Source organism: Podarcis tiliguerta, assembly GCF_965153285.1.
Source record: "Podarcis tiliguerta genome assembly, chromosome: W".
Taxonomy (NCBI): Eukaryota; Metazoa; Chordata; class Lepidosauria; order Squamata; family Lacertidae; genus Podarcis; species Podarcis tiliguerta.
This window is the reverse complement of record NC_139552.1, coordinates 22,452,907-22,473,138: the sequence shown is the minus strand read 5'-3', so window position 1 is coordinate 22,473,138 and position 20,232 is coordinate 22,452,907. Positions and strand designations below refer to the sequence as shown.

General features: G+C 57.5%; 1 long non-coding RNA gene across 4 annotated transcripts; it reads right to left on the bottom strand.

The window, feature by feature from the left end:
• Positions 1-1,494: 1,494 nt before the first annotated feature.
• On the bottom strand, positions 1,495-5,470 carry LOC310668819. Of its 4 annotated transcripts, none has more exons than XR_014506850.1 (3): positions 5,326-5,470; positions 4,108-4,158; positions 1,495-2,527 (listed from the first exon to the last, which is right to left on the bottom strand). It is a non-coding gene; the product is annotated as an uncharacterized lncRNA (long non-coding RNA). The 4 variants fall into 4 exon arrangements; XR_014506851.1 differs by lacking the exon at positions 5,326-5,470 and adding an exon at positions 4,871-4,961 and having other exon boundaries at positions 4,108-4,149; XR_014506852.1 differs by lacking the exon at positions 5,326-5,470 and adding an exon at positions 4,239-4,280.
• Positions 5,471-20,232: the final 14,762 nt, after the last annotated feature.

Below are 20,232 nucleotides of genomic sequence, written 5' to 3'. Positions count from 1 at the left end.
GGGTCAATCGGTGCCCTGGAAGGGAGTAATAGTTTCGGGGTCAGGTATATTACTACCACTATTACTACTACTACTACGTTGTTGTTGTTGTTGTTGTTGTTATTATTATTAAAAGGGACTACTACTACTACTACTACTACTAGGGATCCAGGGGCAGGTATATTATTACTATTATTATTACTACTACTATTATGATTACTACTACTACTACTACTAATATTATTATTAGGGATCCGGAGGCCGCCATGGGGTGAATTGTGGTGGGGGAGCGGTGCCCTGGAAGGGAGTAATGGTTTTGGGGTCAGGTATATTATTACTATTATTACTACTACTATTACAACAACAACAACAACAACAGGGGGACCACTACTACTACTACTACTACTAGGGATCCAGGGTCATGTATATTACTACTACTACTACTACTACTACTATTAATAGGGATTCGTAGGCCGCCATAGGGTGAATTGTGGGGGGAAGCGGCGCCCTGGAAGGGAGTAATAGTTCCGGGGTCACGTATATTATTACTATTATTACTACTACTACTACTACTACTACAAGGGATCCGGAGGCCGCCATGGGGTGAATTGTGGGAGTAATAGTTTCGGGGTCAGGTATATTACTACTACTACTACTACTATTATTAAAAGGGATCTGGAGGCCGCCATGGGGTGAATTGTGGGAGTAATAGTTTCAGGCTCAGGTATATTATTACTGCTACTACTATTACTGTTATTGTTACTATTATTATTACTACTACTATTATTATTATCACTATTATTATTACTATTATTATTAAAAGGGATCCGGAGGCCGCCCTGGAAGGGAGTTGTAGTATCGGGGTCAGGCTGGATGACCCGGAGGTGTCCCTTCCCTCTCTATGATCCCCTCAGAACCGCCTTGGAGGACCTAAAGAGGTCCCTTCCCTCTCTAGGACCCGCTAATCACGTGCTGGGTGTCCTAGAGAGGTCCCTTCTCTCTCCAGGATCCCCTCAGAACCGCCTTGGACGACCTAGAGAGGTCCCTTCCCTCTCTATGATCCCTGGCAGGATCCGGATGCCATGGTGGCGGGATCTGGCGCCCTGCAAGGGAGTTGTAGTTCCGGGGTCAGGCTGGAGGACCTGGAAGGGTCCCTTCCCTCTCTATGATCCCCTCATCACTGGCTGGATGTCCTAGAGAGGTCCTTTCCTCTCTATGATCCTTTGCAAGGGGGTCCGGCTGGAGGACCTGGAGGGTTAACGTCGGGCTCGAGCCTTCTAGGATTCTGAGCCTTCCCTCTCTATAGTGCCCTATTAGGGATCCCTTCCCTCTCTATGGTCCCTTCCCTCCCTATGGTACCTCTCTATGGTCTGTTGCAATGGGGTCAGACTGGATGACCTGGAGGGGTCTCTTCCCTATCTATGATCCCCCAATAAGCGCCTGGATGTCCTAGAGAGATCCCTTCCCTCTCTATGATCCCCTCAGAACCCCCTGGAGGACCTAGAGCAATTCCTTCCCTGTCTATGATCCCTTGCAAAGAGTTCAGGCTGGATGACCTGCAGGATTCCCTTCTGGCTCGAGCCTTCTAGGATGCTGGGCATTCCCTCTCTATGATGCCCAAATAACTGCGCCTTCCCTCTCTATGGTCTAACCGCTGCCAAGGGGGTCAGGCTGGATGACCGGGAGGGTTCCCTTCCCTCTCTATGATCCCTAACAACCACCCGGAGGAGCTAGAGAGGCCCCTTCGAGGATTCTGGGCCCTCCATCTCTATGGTCTAACCCCTTCCAAGGCTGGATGACCTGGAGGGCTCCCTTGTGGCTCGATCCTTCTAGGATTCTGTGTCTTTCCTCTCTACAATCCCCTAATAAGAGCCTGGAGGACCTAGAGAGGTCCCTTCCCTCTCTATGGTCCCTTGCAAGGGGGTCAGGCTGGATGACCTGGAGGGGTCCCTTCCTCTCTCTGATCCCCTCATAACTGCCTGGATGTCCTAGAGAGGTCCCTTCCCGCTCTATGGTCCTCTCATAACCGCCTGGAAAACCTAGAGAGGCCCCTTCCCTCTCTATGGTCCCTTGCAAGGGGGGTGAGGCTGGATGACCTGGAGGGGTCCCTTCCCTCTCTATGATCCCCTAGAGAAGTCCCTTCCCTCTCTATGATCCCCAGACCCTCGGGGCTTCCCTTCTGGCTCGGTCATTCTAGGATTCTGTACCTGCCGTGTCCATGGTCCTCTAATATTCCCGTCCAAGGGGGTCAGGCTGGATGACCTGGAGGGGCCCCTTCCCTCTCTATGGTCCCCTCATAACCGCATGGATGACCTAGAGAGGCCCCACCCTTCTCTATGGTCCTCTAATATTCCCATGCAAGGGGGTCAGGCTGGATGACCTGGAGGGTTCCCTTCCGGCTTGAGGCTTCTAGGATTCTGTGCCTTCCACCTCTATGATCCCCAATTATCCCCTTGCAAGGGGGTCAGGCTGGATGACCCTGAGGCTTCCCTTCTGGCTCGACCCTTCCCTCTCTATGGTCCCTTGCAAGAGGGTCAGGCTGGATGACCTGGAGGGTTCCCTTCTGGCTTGAGGCTTCTAGGATTCTGTGCCTTCCATCTCTATGATCCTGGAGGGGTCCCTTCCCTCTCCATTATCCCATAATATGGCCTGGAGGACCCGGAGGAGTCCCTTCCCTTTCTATGATCCCCTCAGAAGAGCCTGGATGTCGTAGAGAGGCCCCTTCCCACTCTATGATCCCCTAATATTCCCTTCCAAGGGGGTCAGGCTGGATGACCCAGAGGGATTCCTTCTGGCTCGAGCCTTCTAGGATTCTGGGCCTTCTGTCTCTATGGTCCCTTGCAAGGGGGTCAGGCTGGATGACCCGGAGGGGTCCCTTCCCTCTCTATGATCCCCTAATAAAGGCCTGGGGGACCTAGAGAGGCCCCTTCCCTCTCCATGGTCCCTCCTTACCCCCTCCTGACCCCATGGCCTCCCTTCTGGCCCCACCCTTCTAGGCTCCCGGCCCTCCCGTCTCTATGCTCCTCTACTCTTCCCTTGCCAGGGGGTCAGGCTGGATGACCTAAAGGGGTCCCTTCCCTCTCTATGATCCCTTGCAAGGGGGGAAGGCTGGAGGACTTGGAGGTTTCCCTTCCCTCTCTATGCTTCCCTCATAGCCCCTTGCAAGGGGGTCAGGCTGGATGACCTGGAGGGCTCCCTTCCCACTCTATGATCCCCTCACCCCCGCTGGAGGACCTAGAGAGGCCCCTTCCCTCTCTATGGTCCCTCCATACCCCCTTATTACCCCTTGAGGCTTCCCTTCTGGCCCGACCCTTCTAGGATGCCGGGCCTCCCGCCTCTATTGTCCCCTCCGAACCGCCTGGAGGGCCTAGAGAGGCCCCTTCCCTCTCTATGACCCCCTCATAATCCCTTGGTCCCTTCCCTCTCTATGGTCCATTGCAAGGGGGTCAGGCTGGATGACCTGGGGGGTTCCCTTCTAGGCTCCCAGCCCTCCCGTCTCTACGGTCCTCTCCTCTTCCCTTGGCCAGAGGGTCAGACTGGATGACCCGGAGGGCTCCCTTCCCTCTCTATGATCCCCCCCATAAGTGTCTGGATGTCCTAGAGAGGCCCCTTCCCTCTCTATGGTCCCTCATTACCCCTTGACCCTCGGGGCTTCCCTTGTGGCCCGACCCTTCCAAGGGGGTCAGGCTGCATGACCCCTTAGGATTCTGTGCGTTCCATCTCTATGATCCCCAATTATCCCCTGCAAGGGGTCAGGCTGGATGACCTGGAGGGGCCCCTTCCCTCTCTATGATCCCCATTCACCCCTTGCCAGGCCCTCAGGCTTTCCCTTCCGGCCCGACCCTTCTAGGCTCCCGGCCCTCCCGCCTCTACGCTCCTCTCCCCTTCCCTCGGCCAGGGGGTCCGGCTGGATGACCTGCGGTGTTCCCTTCTGGCTCGACCTTTCTAGGATTCTCTCCCTTCCCTCCCAATGATTCCCCTCATCAGCACCTGGAGGACCTAGAGAGGTCCCTTCCCTCTCTATGGTCCCTTGCACGTGGGTCTGACTGGATGACCTGGGGGTTGCCTTCTAGGATCCGGTACCTCCCGTGTCCATGGCCCCTCGGCCACGGGGTCAGGCTGGATGACCCCGAGGGTTCCCTTCCCTCTCTATGATCCCCTCAGAACCGCCTGGAGGACCTAGAGAGGCCCCCTTCCCACTCTATGATCCCCTAATATTCCCTTGCTCCCTTCCCTCTCTATGATCCCGCCTGGAGGACCTAGAGAGGCCCCTTCCCTCTCTATGCTCCCTCATTACCCCCTCATTACCCCTTGACCCTCGGGCCTTCCCTTCTGGCCCCACCCTTCTAGGCTCCTGGCCCTCCCCTCTCTACGCTCCCCTCCTCTTCCCTCGGCCAGGGGGTCAGGCTGGATGACCCCGAGGGGTCCCTTCCTTCTCTATGCTCCCCTCATAAGCGCCTGGATGTCCTAGAGAGGTCCCTTCCCTCTCTACGGTCTCTTGCAAGGGGGTGTGGCTGGATGACCGGGGGATTCCCTTCTAGGATTCTGTACCTGTGTCCATGGTCCTCCAATATTCCCTTGCACGGGGGATTCCCTCTCTATGATCCCCTAACCCCCGCCTGGAGGACCTCGAGAGGCCCCCTTCCCTCTCTATGGTCCCTCATTACCCCTTGAGGCTTCCCTTCTGGCCCCACCCTTCTAGGCTCCCGGCCCTCCCGCCTCTATTGTCCCCTCAGAACCTCCTGGAGGACCTAGAGAGGCCCATTCCTTCTCTATGCTCCCCTCCGAACCGCCTGGAGGACCTCCATCTCTATGCTCTAACCCCTTCCAAGGGGGTCAGGCTGGATGACCTGGAGGGCTCCCTTCCTCTCTCTGATCCCCTCCGAACCGCCTGGATGTCCTAGAGGGACGCCTTCCCTCCCTATGATCCCCTCACCCCCCCTGGAGGACCTAGAGAGGCCCCTTCCCTCTCTATCATCCCCCATTCACCCCTTGCCAGGCCCTCGGGCCTTCCCTTCCGGCCCGACCCTTCTAGCCTCCCGGCCCTCCCGTCTCTACGCTCCCCTCCTCTTCCCTCGGCCAGGGGGTCAGGCTGGATGACCCGGAGGGCTCCCTTCCCTCTCCATTATCCCATAATACGCGCCTGGAGGACCGAGAGAGGCGCCTTCCCACTCTCTGATCCCCTCATATTCCTTTGCCAGGGGGTCAGGCTGCATGACCCTCTAGGATTCTGTGCCTCCCGTGTCTATGGTGCTCCAATATTCCCTTGCAAGGGGGTCAGGCTGGATGACCTGTAGGGGTCCCTTCCTCTCTATGATCCCTTGCAAGGGGGTCAGGCTGGATGACCTGGAGGGGTCCCTTCCCTCTCTATGGTCCCTTGCAAGAGGGTCAGGCTGGATGACCTGGAGGGGTCCCTTCCCTCTCTATGGTCCCTTGCAAGAGGGTCAGGCTGGATGACCTGGAGGGGTCCCTTCCCTCTCTATGATCCCCTAACCACTGATGGAGGACCTAGAGAGGCCTCCGTCCCTCTCTATGATCCCTCCATACCCCCTCCTTACCCCTTGAGGCTTCCCTTCTGGCCCGACCTTTCTGGGCTCCCGGCCCTCCTAGAGAGGCCCCTTCCTTCTCTATGCTCCCCTCCGAAGCGCCTGGAGGACCTAGAGAGGCGCATTCCCTCTCTATGATCCCCTAATATTCCCTTGCAAGGGGGTCAGGCTGGATGACCCGGAGGGGTCCCTTCCCTCCCTATGATCCCCTCACCACTGCTGGAGGACCTAGAGAGGCCCCTTCCCTCTCTATGGTCCCTCCTTACCCCCTCATTACCCCTTGACCCTCAGGGCTTCGCTTCTGGCCCGACCCTACCCTCTCTATGATCCCTTGCAAGGGGGTCAGGCTGGATGACCTGGAGGGGTCCCTTCCCTCTCTATGCTCCCCTAACCACCGCTGGAGGACCTAGAGAGGCCCATTCCCTCTCTATGGTCCCTCCATACCCCCTTATTACCCCTCACGGCTTACCTTCTTGGCCGACCCTTCTAGGCTCCTGGTCCTCCCGTCTCTACTATTCCCTTGCCAGGGGATCAGGCTGCATGACCCTCTATGTGCCTCCCGTGCCTATGGTCCTCCAATATTCCCTTGCAAGGGGGGTCAGGCTGGATGACCCGGAGGGGTCCCTTCCCTCTCTATGCTCCCCTAACCACCGCTGGAGGACCTAGAGAGGCCCATTCCCTCTCTATGGTCCCTCCATACCCCCTTATTACCCCTCACGGCTTACCTTCTTGGCCGACCCTCCTAGGCTCCCGGTCCTCCCGTCTCTACTATTCCCTTGCAAGGGGGTCAGGCTGGATGACCTGGAGGACTCCCTTCCCTCTCCATTATCCCATAATACGCGCCTGGAGGACCTAGAGAGGCCGCATCCCACTCTATGCTCCCCTAATAACAGTCTGGATGTCCTAGAGGCCCCTTCCCTCTCTATGGTCCCTTGCCAGGGGGGGGGTGTCAGGCTGCACGACCCTCTAGGATTCTGTACCTCCCGTGTCTATGGTCCTCCCATATTCCCTTGCAAGGGGGATTCCCTCTCTATGGTCCCCTAACACCCGCCTGGAGGACCTAGAGAGGCCCCTTTCCCTCTCTATAGTCCCCTCATAGCCCCTTGAAAGGGGGTCAGGCTGGATGACCTGGAGGGCTCCCTCCCCTCTCTATGCTCCCCTCCGAACCGCCTGGAGGACCTAGCGAGGCCCATTCCCTCTCTATGGTCCCTCCATACCCCCTTATTACCCCTCACGGCTTACCTTCTTGGCCGACCCTTCTAGGCTCCCGGCCCTCCTGTCTCTACTATTCCCTTGCCAGGGGTTCAGGCTGCATGACCCTCTAGGATTCTGTGCCTCCCGTGTCTAAGGTCCTCCAATATTCCCTTGCAAGGGGGTTAGGCTGGATGACCTGGAGGGGTCCCTTATCCCATAATACGCGCCTGGAGGACCTAGAGAGGTCCCGTCCCTCTCTATGACCCCCATTCACCCCTTGCCAGGCCCTCGGGCCTTCCCTTCTGGCCCGACCCTTCTAGGCTCCCGGCCCTCCCGTCCCTACTAGAGAGCCCCTTCCTTCTCTATGGTCCTCTACTATTCCCATGCAAGGGGGTCAGGCTGGATGACCCCGAGGGCTCAATTCAGGGGGGGGGGTCAGGCTACATGACCCTCTAGGATTCTGTACCTCCCGCGTCTATGGTCCTCCCATATTCCCTTGCCAGGGGGATTCCCTCTCTATGGTCCCCTAACCCCCGCCTGGAGGACCTAGAGAGGCCCTTCGGCTTCCCTTCTGGCCCGACCCTTCTAGGCTCCCCTCTCTACGCTCCTCTCCTCTTCCCTCGGCCAGGGGGTCAGGCTGGATGACCCCCAGGGCTCCCTTCCCTCTCTCTCCTCCCTTCTTCGCCCCCCAAGTCTCCCCCACTCACCGCCCAGCGCCTCAGCCGCTCGCCCGGAAGCGCTTCCTCAGGCCCCGCCCCTTCCCTTCCGCCCGTCAGGCCTCGCTTCCTCCCCGTGACGTCAGGCCGCCGACGCCGCGCTTTCCAGCCGCAACGCTTTGCCCTTATAAGGAGCGAGGGGCGGGGCCTGCCGGCGCTGTCCCGCCTCGCCTTTCCTTATAAGGCGAAAAGGGGGCTTGGCCTCCCTGCCCTTGCCCGCTCCTTATTAGGAGCGATGGGCGTGGCCTCCCTGCGCTGCCCCGCCTCTCCGCTCCTTATTAGGAGCGATGGGCGGGGCCTGCCGGCGCTACACCGCCGCTCCGTTCCTTATAAGGCGAAAAGGGCGGGGCCTTCCAGCCGCCTCGCGTCTCTGCGCTCCTTATAAGGCGAGAAGGGCGGGGCCTCGCTGCCCTTTCCCGACGCTTAGAAGCGAGGGGCGTGGCCTCCTGGCTGCATCCCGCCTCGCCTTTCCTTATAAGGCGCGAGGGGCGGGGCTTGTCTGCCCTACCCCGCCTCTCCTTTCCTGATAAGGCGAAAAGGGCGGGGCCTCCCGACCCTATTCCCGCCCCTCCAGTCTTTATAAGGCGAAAAGGGCGGGGCCTTCCAGCCGCCTCGCGTCTCTGCGCTCCTTATAAGGCGAGAAGGGCGGGGCCTCGCTGCCCTTTCCCGACGCTTAGAAGCGAGGGGCGTGGCCTCCTGGCTGCATCCCGCCTCGCCTTTCCTTATAAGGCGCGAGGGGCGGGGCTTGTCTGCCCTACCCCGCCTCTCCTTTCCTGATAAGGCGAAAAGGGCGGGGCCTCCCGACCCTATTCCCGCCCCTCCAGTCTTTATAAGGCGAAAAGGGCGGGGCCACCCGAACCTATTCCCACCTTTCCACTCCTTATAAGGCGCGAGGGGCGTGGCCTGCCTGCCCTTTCCCGCCTCTCGGCTCCTTATAAGGCGAGAAGGGCGGGGCCTCCGGTTCCATATAAGGCGAAAAGGGCGGGGCCTCCCTGCCGCATCACCTCTCTGCACTCCTTATAAGGCGAGAAGGGCGGGTCCTTTCCTCCCAGATAAAAGCAGAATAAATAGGGATGAATAGGGAATTAATTTATATCTATATATACAGACACACACAGAGGGATGAATTGTCCTTTCTTTATCCCTATTTATTTTATTTCATTTTATTTATTTTACTTCATTTCACTTTATATTTCATTTCATTCATTTCATTTCATTTATTTTAATTATTTTATTTTATTTCATTTATTTTATTTCATTCCATAGATCTACAGATATATAGCTATAAATTCATTTATAAATATCTCTATGTATATTATATTGTATTATATTATATTATATTGTAATGTATTATATTATATTAATTGTATTATATTATATTATATTATATTATTATATTTATTGTATTGTATTGAATTATTATATTATATTATATTATATTATATTATATTATATTATATTATATTATATTATATTATATTATATTATATTGTATTATATTATATTATATTATATTATATGATATTATATTATTTCATTTCATTTCATTTTAAAGGACAATAAAGGGAACACACACATATATAGCAAAAAAGGTTAGGGGTCAGGGGTCAGGGGTTGGTGTTAGGGTTAGAGGTCAGGCCTTAGGGTCGAAGGTTAGAGGTAGAGGTCAGGCATTGCGGGTTAGGGGTCAGGGTTAGAGGTCAGGCCTTAGGATTGGGGTTGGAGTTAGGGGTCAGGGGTTGGTGTTAGGGTTAGAGGTTAGGCCTTAGGGTTGGGGGTTAGGGGTCAGGGTTAGAGGTCAGGCTTTGGGGGTTAGGGGTTTGTGTCAGGGTTAGGGGTCAGGGGTTGGGGTTAGAGGTTAGGCCTTAGGGTTGGGGGTTAGGGGTCAGGCATTGGGGGTTAGGGGTTAGGCCTTAGGCTTGGGGTTAGGGTTAGGGGTTGGAGTTAGAGATCAGGGTTAGAGGTCTGGCCTTGGGGGTTGGGGGTTAGAGGTTAGGCCTTAGGGTTGGGGGTTGGAGTTAGAGATCAGGGTTAGAGGTCAGGCATTGGGGGTTGGGGGTTAGGCCTTAGGATTGGGGGCTAGAGGTCAGGCCCTGGAGGTTAGGGGTCAGAGTTTGAAGTTAGGCCTTAGGCTGGGGGGTTAGAGGTCAGGGTTAGAGGTCAGGCCTTGGGGGTTAGGGGTTTGTGTCAGGGTTAGGGGTCAGGGGTTGGGGTTAGAGGTTAGGCCTTAGGGTTGGGGGTTAGAGGTCAGGGGTTAGGGGTTTGTGTTAGGGTTAGAGGTTAGGTCTTAGGGTCGAAGGTTAGAGTTAGAGGCCAGGGTTAGGGGTCAGGCCTTGGGGTTGGACTTAGGGGTCAGGGGTTGGGGTTAGGGTTAGAGGTTTGAGTTAGAGGTAAGAGTTAGAGATCAGGTATTAGAGATCAGAGGTTTGTGTCCGGGTTAGAGGTCAGGCCTTAGGATTGGGGTGGGGGTTAGGGGTCAGGCATTGGGGGTTAGGGGTGTTAGGGTTAGAGGTTAGGCCTTAGGGTTGGGGGTTAGAGGTCAGGGTTAGAGGTCAGGCATTGGGGGTTAGAGGTCAGGGTTAGAGGTCAGGCATTGGGGGTTAGGGGTCAGGGTTAGAGGTCAGGCATTGGGGGTTAGGGTTAGAGGTTAGGCCTTAGGGTTTGGGGTTAGAGATCAGGCATTGGAGGTTAGGGGTCAGAGTTAGAGGTCAGGCATTGGGGGTTAGAGATCAGGCCTTAGCCTTGGGGGTTAGAGGTCAGGGTTAGAGGTCAGGCATTAAGGGTTAGGGCTGTTAGGGTTAGAGGTTAGGTCTTAGGGTCGAAGGTTAGAGTTAGAGGCCAGGGTTAGGGGTCAGGCATTGGGGTTGGACTTAGGGGTCAGGGGTTAGGGTTAGAGGTTAGGCCTTGGGGGTTAGAGGTCAGGGACTGGGGGTTAGGGGTTAGGGTTAGAGGCTAGGCCTTAGGGTCGAAGGTCGGAGTTAGAGGCAAGGGTTAGGGGTCAGGCATTGGGGGTTAGGGGTTTGTGTCAGGGTTAGGGGTCAGGGTTAGGGGTCAGGCATTAGGGTTTAGGGTTTGTGTTAGGGTTAGGGGTCAGGCATTGGGGGTTAGGGGTTAGAGGTTAGGCCTTAGGGTTGGGGGTTAGAGGTCAGGGTTAGGGGTCAGGCCTTAGCGTTGGGGGTTAGAGGTCAGGCATTGGGGGTGGCGTGGGGTTAGAGGTCAGGCCCCGGAGGTTAGGGGTCAGAGTTAGAAGTTAGGCCTTAGGCTGGGGGGTTAGGGGTCAGGCCTTGGGGGTTGGGGGTCAGGGTTAGAGGTCAGGGTTAGGGGTCAGGAATTGGGGGTTTTGTGTTAGGGGGAAGGGTTAGGCCTTAGGGCTGGAGTGGGGGTTAGGGGTCAGGGGTTGGGGTTAGAGGTTAGGCCTTAGGGTTGGGGGTTTGAGTTAGGGGTCAGGCCTTAGGGGTTTGTGTTAGGGGTCAGGGGTTAGGGGTCAGGGGTTTGTGTTAGGGGTCAGACCTTAGGGGTTTGTGTTAGGGGTCAGGGGTTTGTGTTAGGGTTAGGGGTCAGGGTTAGGGGTCAGGGGTTTGTGTTGGGGGTCAGAGCTCAGGCCTTCGAGTTGGGGGTCAGATTAGGGGTTAGTGTTAGGGGTCAGGGGTTTGTGTTAGGGGTTAGGGGTTTGTGTTAGGGTTAGGGGTCAGGCCTTTGAGTTGGGGGTCAGAGCTCAGGCCTTTGAGTTGGGGGTCAGGGCTCAGGCCTTCGAGTTGGGGGTTAGGGGTCAGGCCTTCGAGTTGGGGGTCAGAGCCGTGGGTCATCCACCCCACCCCATGGATTGTCTCCTGGGACCCCTGGGGGTCATCCAGCCGGACCCCAAGGTGCATCTAGGGGGAATTCTGTGGGTCATTTGGGGGAATTCTGTGGGTCATCTAGGGCAGCTTCTATGGGTCATCTAGGGGGACTTCTATGGGTCATCTAGGGGGAGTTCTATGGGTCATCTAGGGGGAGTTCTATGGGGCTTCTATGGGTCATCTAGGGCAGCTTGCAAGGCTCATCTAGGGCGACTTCTATGGGTCATCTAGGGGGAGTTCTATGGGTCATCTAGGGGGAGTTCTATGGGTCATCTAGGGGGAGTTCTATGGGGCTTCTATGGGTCATCTAGGGCAGCTTGCAAGCCTCATCTAGGGGGACATCTATGGGTCATCTAGGGGGGCTTCCAAGCCTCATCTAGGGCGGCTTCTATGGGTCCTGCAGCAGGACCCCAAAGTCCATCTAGGGCAGCCTCCATGGCTCATCTAGGGGAAATCTATGGGTCATCTAGGGGGAATTCTGTGGGTCATCTAGGGGGAGTTCTAGGGGTCATTTGGGGGGAGTTCTGTGGGTCATCTAGGGCAGCTTCCAAGACTCATCTAGGGGGGCCTTCTATGGGTCATCCAGCAGGACCCCAAAGTCCATCTAGGGCAGCTTCCAAGGCTCATCTAGGGGGACATCTATGGGTCATCTAGGGGGAATTCTGTGGGTCATCTAGGGCAGCTTCCAAAGCTCATCTAGGGGGGCTTCCTAGGCTTATCTATGGGTCCTCCTGCGTGACCCCAAAGTCCATCTAGGGCAGCTTCTAAGGCTCATCTAGGGGGACTTCTATGGGTCATCTAGGGCAGCTTTCAAGGCTCATCTAGGGGGAGTTCTATGGGTCATCTAGGGGGCCTATGGGACATTTTGGGGGAGTTCTATGGGTCATCTAAGGCTCATCTAGGGGGGCTTCTATGGGGCTTTAAGGCTCATCTAGGGGGAGTTCTATGGGTCATGTAGGGCAGCTTGCAAGACTCATCTAGGGGGACTTCTATGGGTCATCCATCAGGACCCCAAAGTCCATCTAGGGCAGCTTCCAAGGCTCTTCTATGGGTCATCTAGGGCAGCTCCTAAGGCTCATCTAGGGGGAGTTCTATGGGGCTTCTAGAGCTCATCTAGGGGGACTTCTGTGGGTCATCTAGGGGGCCTTCTATGGGTCATTTTGGGGGAGTTCTATGGGTCTGCTAGGGGGACTTCTATGGGTCATCTAGGGCAGCTTCCAAGGCTCATCTGGGGGGCCTTCTATGGGTCCTACAGCAGGACCCCAAAGTCCATCTAGGGGGGATTCTATGGGTCATCCAGCAGGACCCCAAAGTCCATCTAGGGCAGGTTCCAAGCCTCATCTAGGGGGACTTTTATGGGTCATCTAGGGGGGCTTCTATGGGGCTTCTATGGGTCATCTAGGGCGGCTTCCAAGCCTCATCTATGGGTCATCTAGGGCAGCTTCCAAGCCTCATCTAGGGGGCCTTCTATGGGTCATCCAGCAGGACCCCAAAGTCCATCTAGGGCAGGTTCCAAGCCTCATCTAGGGGGCCTTCTATGGGTCATCTAGGGGGACTTCTATGGGGCTTCTATGGGTCATCTAGGGGGGCTTCTCAGCCTCATCTAGGGGGGCTTCTATGGGTCATCCAGCAGGACCCAAAGTCCATCTAGGGCAGCTTCCAAGGCTCGTCTAGGGGGGCTTCTATGGGTCATCTAGGGCAGCTTCCAAGGCTCGTCTAGGGGGGCTTCTATGGGTCATCCGCTGGACCCCAAAGTTCATCTACAGGGGCTTCTATGGGTCATCTAGGGGGATTTCTATGGGTCCTCTAGGGCGACCTCTATGGGTCATCTAGGGCAGCTTCTCAGCCTCATCTAGGGGGACTTCTATGGGTCATCTAGGGGGGCTTCTTAGGGCGCTTCTATGGGTCATCCAGCAGGACCCCAAAGGTCTATCTAGGGCAACTTCCAAGGCTCATCTAGGGGGCCTTCTATGGGTCATTTTGGGGGAGTTCTATGGGGCTTCTATGGGTCATCTAGGGCAGCTTGCAAGCCTCATCTAGGGGGAGTTCTATGGGTCATCTAGGGGGAGTTCTATGGGTCATCTAGGGGGAGTTCTATGGGGCTTCTATGGGTCATCTAGGGCAGCTTCCAAGGCCCATCTATGGGTCCTCCACCAGCACCCCAAAGTCCATCTAGGGCAGCCTCCATGGCTCATCTAGGGCGCCTTCTATGGGTCATCTAGGGCGCCTTCTATGGGTCATCTAGGGCGCCTTCTATGGGTCATTTTGGGGGACTTCTATGGGTCATCTAGGGCAGCTTCTAAGGCTCATCGAGGGGGCCTTCTATGGGGCTTCCAGGCCTCATCTAGGGGACATCTAGGGGTCCTCTAGGGTGACTTCTATGGGTCATCTAGGGCGGCTTCTATGGGTCCTGCAGCAGGACCCCAAAGTCCATCTAGGGCAGCCTCCATGGCTCATCTAGGGGGACATCTATGGGTCATCTAGGGGGGCTTCCAAGCCTCATCTAGGGGGGCTTCTATGGGTCATCCAGCAGGACCCATAGGACCATCTAGGGCAGCTTCCAAGGCTGATCTATGGGTCATCTAGGGGGACTTCTATGGGTCATCTAGGGTGGCTTCTATGGGTCCTGCAGCAGGACCCCCAAGTCCATCTAGGGCAGCTTCCAAGGCTCATCTAGGGCAGCGTCCTAGGGTCATCTAGGGGGCCTTCTGTGGGTCATCCGTTGGACCCCAAAGTCCATCTACGGAGGCTTCTATGGGTCATCTAGGGGGATTTCTATGGGGCCTCTGGGGGGCTTCCAAGGCTCATCTATGGGTCATCTAGGGCAGCTTCTCAGCCTCGTCTAGGGGGACGTCTATGGGTCATCTCAGGGGGGGCTTCTAAGGGCGCTTCTATGGGTCATCCAGCAGGACCCCAAAGTCCATCTAGGGCAGCTTCCAAGGCTCATCTAGGGGGACTTCTATGGATCATCTAGGGGGAGTTCTATGGGGCTTCTATGGGTCATCAAGGGCAGCTTCCAAGGCCCATCTATGGGTCCCCCACCAGCACCCCAACGTCCATCTAGGGCGGCCTCCATGGCTCATCTAGGGGGACTTCTATGGGTCATTTTGGGGGAGTTCTATGGGTCATCTAAGTGTCATCTAGGGCAGCTTCTCAAGTCTCATCTATGGGTCATCTAGGGGGGCTTCTAAGGGTGATCTAGGGGGTCTTCTATGGGTCATCCAGCCGGACCCCAAAGTCCATCTAGGGGGACTTCTATGGGTCATCTAGGGCAGCTTCCAAGGCCCATCTATGGGTCACCTAGGGGCATTTCCAAGCCTCATCTATGGGTCATCTAGGGCAGCTTCCAAGGCTCCTCTATGGGTCATCTAGGGCAGCCTCCAAAGCACATCTAGGGGGGCTTCCTAGGCTTATCTATGGGTCCTCCTGCAGGACCCCCAAGTCCATCTAGGGCAGCTTCTAAAGCTCGTCTAGGGGGCCTTCTATGGGTCATTTTGGGGGAGTTCTATGGGTCGTCTAGGGCTCAATTAGGGGGACTTCTATGGGTCGTCTAGGGCAGCTTCGCAGCCTCATCTAGGGGGAATTTTATGGGTCTTCCAGCAGCCCCCCAAGTCCCTCTAGGGCAGCTTCCACGGCTGATCTATGGGTCCCGTAGGGCGACCTCTAGGGGAGCTTCCAAGCCTCATCTATGGGTCCTCCCGCAGCCCCCCAAGTCCCTCTAGGGCAGCTTCCACGGCTGATCTATGGGGCCTTCCATGGCTGATCTATAGGGCTCCTCCCGCAGCCCCCCAAGTCCATCTAGGGCAGCTTCCCCGGCCGATCTATGGGGCTTCTATGGGTCCTGTAGGGCGACCTCTATAGGGCAGCTTCCAAGCCTCATCTATGGGTCCTCCCGCAGCCCCCCAAGTCCATCTAGGGCAGCTTCCACAGCCGATCTATGGGGCTTCTATGGGTCCTGTAGGGCAACCTCTATAGGGCAGCTTCCAAGCCTCATCTATGGGTCCTCCCGCAGCCCCCCAAGTCCCTCTAGGGCAGCTTCCACGGCTGATCTATGGGGCCTTCCATGGCTGATCTATAGGGCTCCTCCCGCAGCCCCCCAAGTCCCTCTAGGGCAGCTTCCCCGGCCGATCTATGGGGCTTCTATGGGTCCTGTAGGGCGACCTCTATGGGGCGGCTTCCAAGCCTCATCTATGGGTCCTCCCGCAGCCCCCCAAGTCCATCTAGGGCAGCTTCCACAGCTGATCTATGGGGCCTTCCATGGCTGATCTATAGGGCTCCTCCCGCAGCCCCCCAAGTCCATCTAGGGCAGCTTCCACAGCTGATCTATGGGGCCTTCCATGGCTGATCTATAGGGCTCCTCCCGCAGCCCCCCAAGTCCATCTGGGCTGATTCTATGGGTCCTATAGGGCGACCTCTATAGGGCAGCTTCGAAGCCTCATCTATGGGGCCTTCTCGGGCTCGTCCCACAGCCCCCCAAGTCCATCTGGGGCAGCTTCCCCAGCCGATCTATGGGTCCTGTAGGGCAGCTTCCAAGCCTCATCTATGGGGCCTTCTGTGGCTCCTCCCACAGCCCCCCAAGTCCATCTAGGGCCGCTTCCACGGCTGATCTATGGGGCTTCTATGGGTCCTGTAGGGCGACCTCTACAGAGCAGCTTCCAAGCCTCATCTATGGGTCCTTCCGCAGCCCCCCAAGTCCATCTAGGGCAGCTTCCACAGCTGATCTATGGGGCCTTCCACGGCTGATCTATGGGGCTTCTATGGGTCCTCTAGGGCAGCTTCGCAGCCTCATCTAGGGGCAATTCTATGGGTCTTCCAGCAGCCCCCCAAGTCCATCTAGGGCAGCTTCCACGGCTGATCTATGGGGCCTTCCATGGCTGATCTATAGGGCTCTTCCCGCAGCCCCCCAAGTCCATCTAGGGCAGCTTCCACGGCTGATCTATGGGGCTTCTATGGGTCTTGTAGGGCGACCTCTAGGGCAGCTTCCAAGCCTCATCTATGGGTCCTCCCGCAGCCCCCAAGTCCATCTAGGGCAGCTTCCACGGCTGATCTATGGGGCCTTCTGTGGCTCCTCCCGCAGCCCCCCAAGTCCCTCTAGGGCAGCTTCCACGGCTGATCTATGGGGCCTTCTGTGGCTCCTCCCGCAGCCCCCCAAGTCCATCTAGGGCAGCTTCCACGGCTGATCTATGGGTCCTGTAGGGCGACCTCTATAGGGCAGCTTCCAAGCCTCATCTATGGGTCCTCCCGCAGCCCCCCAAGTCCCTCAAGAGCAGCTTCCACGGCCGATATATGGGGCTTCTATGGGTCCTGTAGGGCGACCACTATAGGGCAGCTTCCAAGCCTCATCTAGGGGGAATTCTATGGGTCTTCCAGCAGCCCCCCAAGTCCATCTAGGGCAGCTTCCCCGGCCGATCTATGGGTCCCGTAGGGCGACCTCTATAGGGCAGCTTCCACGGCTGATCTATGGGGCCTTCCATGGCTGATCTATAGGGCTCCTCCCGCAGCCCCCCAAGTCCCTCTAGGGCAGCTTCCACGGCTGATCTATGGGGCCTTCCATGGCTGATCTATAGGGCTCCTCCCGCAGCCCCCCAAGTCCCTCTAGGGCAGCTTCCACGGCCGATCTATGGGGCTTCTATGGATCATCTAGGGCAGCTTTGCATAGGGAATTCTATGGGTCTTCCAGCAGCCCCCCAAGTCCGTCTAGGGCAGCATCCACGGCTGATCTATGGGTCCTGTAGGGCGACCTCTATAGGGCAGCTTCCAAGCCTCATCTATGGGGCCTTCAGGGCTCCTCCCGCAGCCCCCCAAGTCCATCTAGGGCAGCTTCCACGGCTGATCTATGGGGCCTTCTCGGGCTCCTCCCACAGCCCCCCAAGTCCATCTAGGGCAGCTTCCACCGCTGATCTATGGGTCCTGTAGGGAGACCTCTGTGGGTCCTATAGGGCAGCTTCCAAGCCTCATCTATGGGTCCTCTAGGGCAGCTTCGCAGCCTCATCTAGGGCGAATTCTATGGGTCTTCCCGCAGCCCCCCAAGTCCATCTTGGCTGATTCTATGGGTCCTATAGGGCGACCTCTATAGGGCAGCTTCCAAGCCTCATCTATGGGGCCTTCTGTGGCTCCTCCCACAGCCCCCCAAGTCCATCTAGGGCAGCTTCCACGGCTGATCTATGGGGCTTCTATGGGTCCTCTAGGGCATCTAGGGGGAATTCTATGGGTCTTTCAACAGCCCCCCAAGTCCCTCTAGGGCAGCTTCCACGGCTGATCTATGGGGCCTTCCATGGCTGATCTATAGGGCTCCTCCCGCAGCCCCCCAAGTCCATCTAGGGCAGCTTCCACGGCTGATCTATGGGGCCTTCCATGGCTGATCTATAGGGCTCCTCCCGCAGCCCCCCAAGTCCCTCTAGGGCAGCTTCCACGGCTGATCTAGGGGGCCTTCCATGGCTGATCTATAGGGCTCCTCCCGCAGCCCCCCAAGTCCATCTAGGGCAGCTTCCACGGCCGATCTATGGGGCCTTCCATGGCTGATCTATAGGGCTCCTCCCGCAGCCCCCCAAGTCCCTCTAGGGCAGCTTCCACAGCCGATCTATGGGGCTTCTATGGGTCCTGTAGGGCGACCTCTATAGGGCAGCTTCCAAGCCTCATCTATGGGTCCTCCCGCAGCCCCCCAAGTCCCTCTAGGGCAGCTTCCACGGCTGATCTATGGGGCCTTCCATGGCTGATCTATAGGGCTCCTCCCGCAGCCCCCCAAGTCCCTCTAGGGCAGCTTCCACGGCTGATCTATGGGGCCTTCTGTGGCTCTTCCCGCAGCCCCCCAAGTCCCTCTAGGGCAGCTTCCACAGCCGATCTATGGGGCTTCTATGGGTCCTGTAGGGCGACCTCTATAGGGCAGCTTCCAAGCCTCATCTATGGGTCCTCCCGCAGCCCCCCAAGTCCATCTAGGGCAGCTTCCACGGCTGATCTATGGGGCCTTCCATGGCTGATCTATAGGGCTCCTCCCGCAGCCCCCCAAGTCCCTCTAGGGCAGCTTCCACGGCTGATCTAGGGGGCCTTCCATGGCTGATCTATAGGGCTCCTCCCGCAGCCCCCCAAGTCCATCTAGGGCAGCTTCCACGGCCGATCTATGGGGCCTTCCATGGCTGATCTATAGGGCTCCTCCCGCAGCCCCCCAAGTCCCTCTAGGGCAGCTTCCACAGCCGATCTATGGGGCTTCTATGGGTCCTGTAGGGCGACCTCTATAGGGCAGCTTCCAAGCCTCATCTATGGGTCCTCCCGCAGCCCCCCAAGTCCCTCTAGGGCAGCTTCCACGGCTGATCTATGGGGCCTTCCATGGCTGATCTATAGGGCTCCTCCCGCAGCCCCCCAAGTCCATCTAGGGCAGCTTCCACTGCTGATCTATGGGGCCTTCCATGGCTGATCTATAGGGCTCCTCCCGCAGCCCCCCAAGTCCATCTAGGGCAGCTTCCACGGCTGATCTATGGGGCCTTCCATGGCTGATCTATAGGGCTCCTCCCGCAGCCCCCCAAGTCCATCTAGGGCAGCTTCCACGGCCGATCTATGGGGCTTCTATGGGTCCTGTAGGGCGACCTCTATAGGGCAGCTTCCAAGCCTCATCTATGGGTCCTCCCGCAGCCCCCCAAGTCCATCTAGGGCAGCTTCCACGGCTGATCTCTGGGGCCTTCCATGGCTGATCTATAGGGCTCCTCCCGCAGCCCCCCAAGTCCCTCTAGGGCAGCTTCCCCGGCCGATCTATGGGGCTTCTATGGGTCCTCTAGGGCAGCTTCCAAGCCTCATCTATGGGGCCTTCTGTGGCTCCTCCCGCAGCCCCCCAAGTCCCTCTAGGGCAGCTTCGAAGCCTCATCTAGGGGCAATTCTATGGGTCTTCCAGCAGCCCCCCAAGTCCATCTAGGGCCGCTTCCCGCCCGATCTATGGGTCCTACAGGGCGACCTCTATAGGGCAGCCTCCAAGCCTCATCTATGGGGCCTTCAGGGCTCCTCCCGCAGCCCCCCAAGTCCCTCTAGGGCCGCTTCCCGCCCGATCTATGGGTCGCGCTCTATGGGTCGCGCTTCTTTTTCCCTTCTATCTCTCCTTTTCTCCTTTTTCTCCTTCTTTCTTTCCTCCCTCCTTCCTCGCGCGCGCTCCCGCCGCCGCGCAGGCGCGCTGGCCCTCTCTCGGCGTCGGCGGCGCGCTCCAGGCGCAGGCCGCGTCGCTCGGCCCCCCAAGTCCGCCCCCCAACCATGAAGGAGACCCCCAGCCCCCCAAGTTCCGAGGAAGGAGAGGAGGAAGGAGAGAAAGGAGGAAGAGAGGAAGGAGGAAAAGGAGGAGAGGAGGAAGAAGACAAGCAGGTCAGGCCCGCCCCACCTTTTCCCGCCCCACTTCTCCCCGCCCCACAGCCCGACGCCCCCCAAAAGCCGCGCCCCACTTCCTAGACGTCGCCCCCCATCTCTCTAGGGCTTGCTATGGGGCTGGGTGGGGGGATTGGGGCTCGCGGAGTCCTTGGCAGACTCCGCCCTCTTTTTTGGGGGCCGCCCCATCGATTCCGGCGACCCCCAAGTGCCTCGCCGCCTCCGCCCTCCCAGCAGCGCCCCAGAGATGCTTTCTATGGGGCAGGGTTGGGGGCAGAGGCTTGCAAGGGATGGTTTTGGGGGGACGGGCTTGCGGACCCCTTTGCAGACTCCGCCCTCTTTTTGGGGGACCCACAAGTCGTGGCGGCGACCCCCAAGTTCCGACCCCTAAGTAGGACCCCGACTCAGCCCCTAGATGCTTTCTATGGGGCAGATATGGGGGGAGAGGCTGGCAAGGGCTGGTTTTGGGGGGTCGGGCTTGCCGACCCCTTTGCAGACTCCGCCCTCTTTTTTGGGGGGCGCCCCATTGATTCCGGCGACCCCCAAGTGTCTGGCTGCCTCCTCCCTCCAAGCAGCACCCCATAGATGCTTTCTATGGGGCTGGTTTGGGGGTTTCCG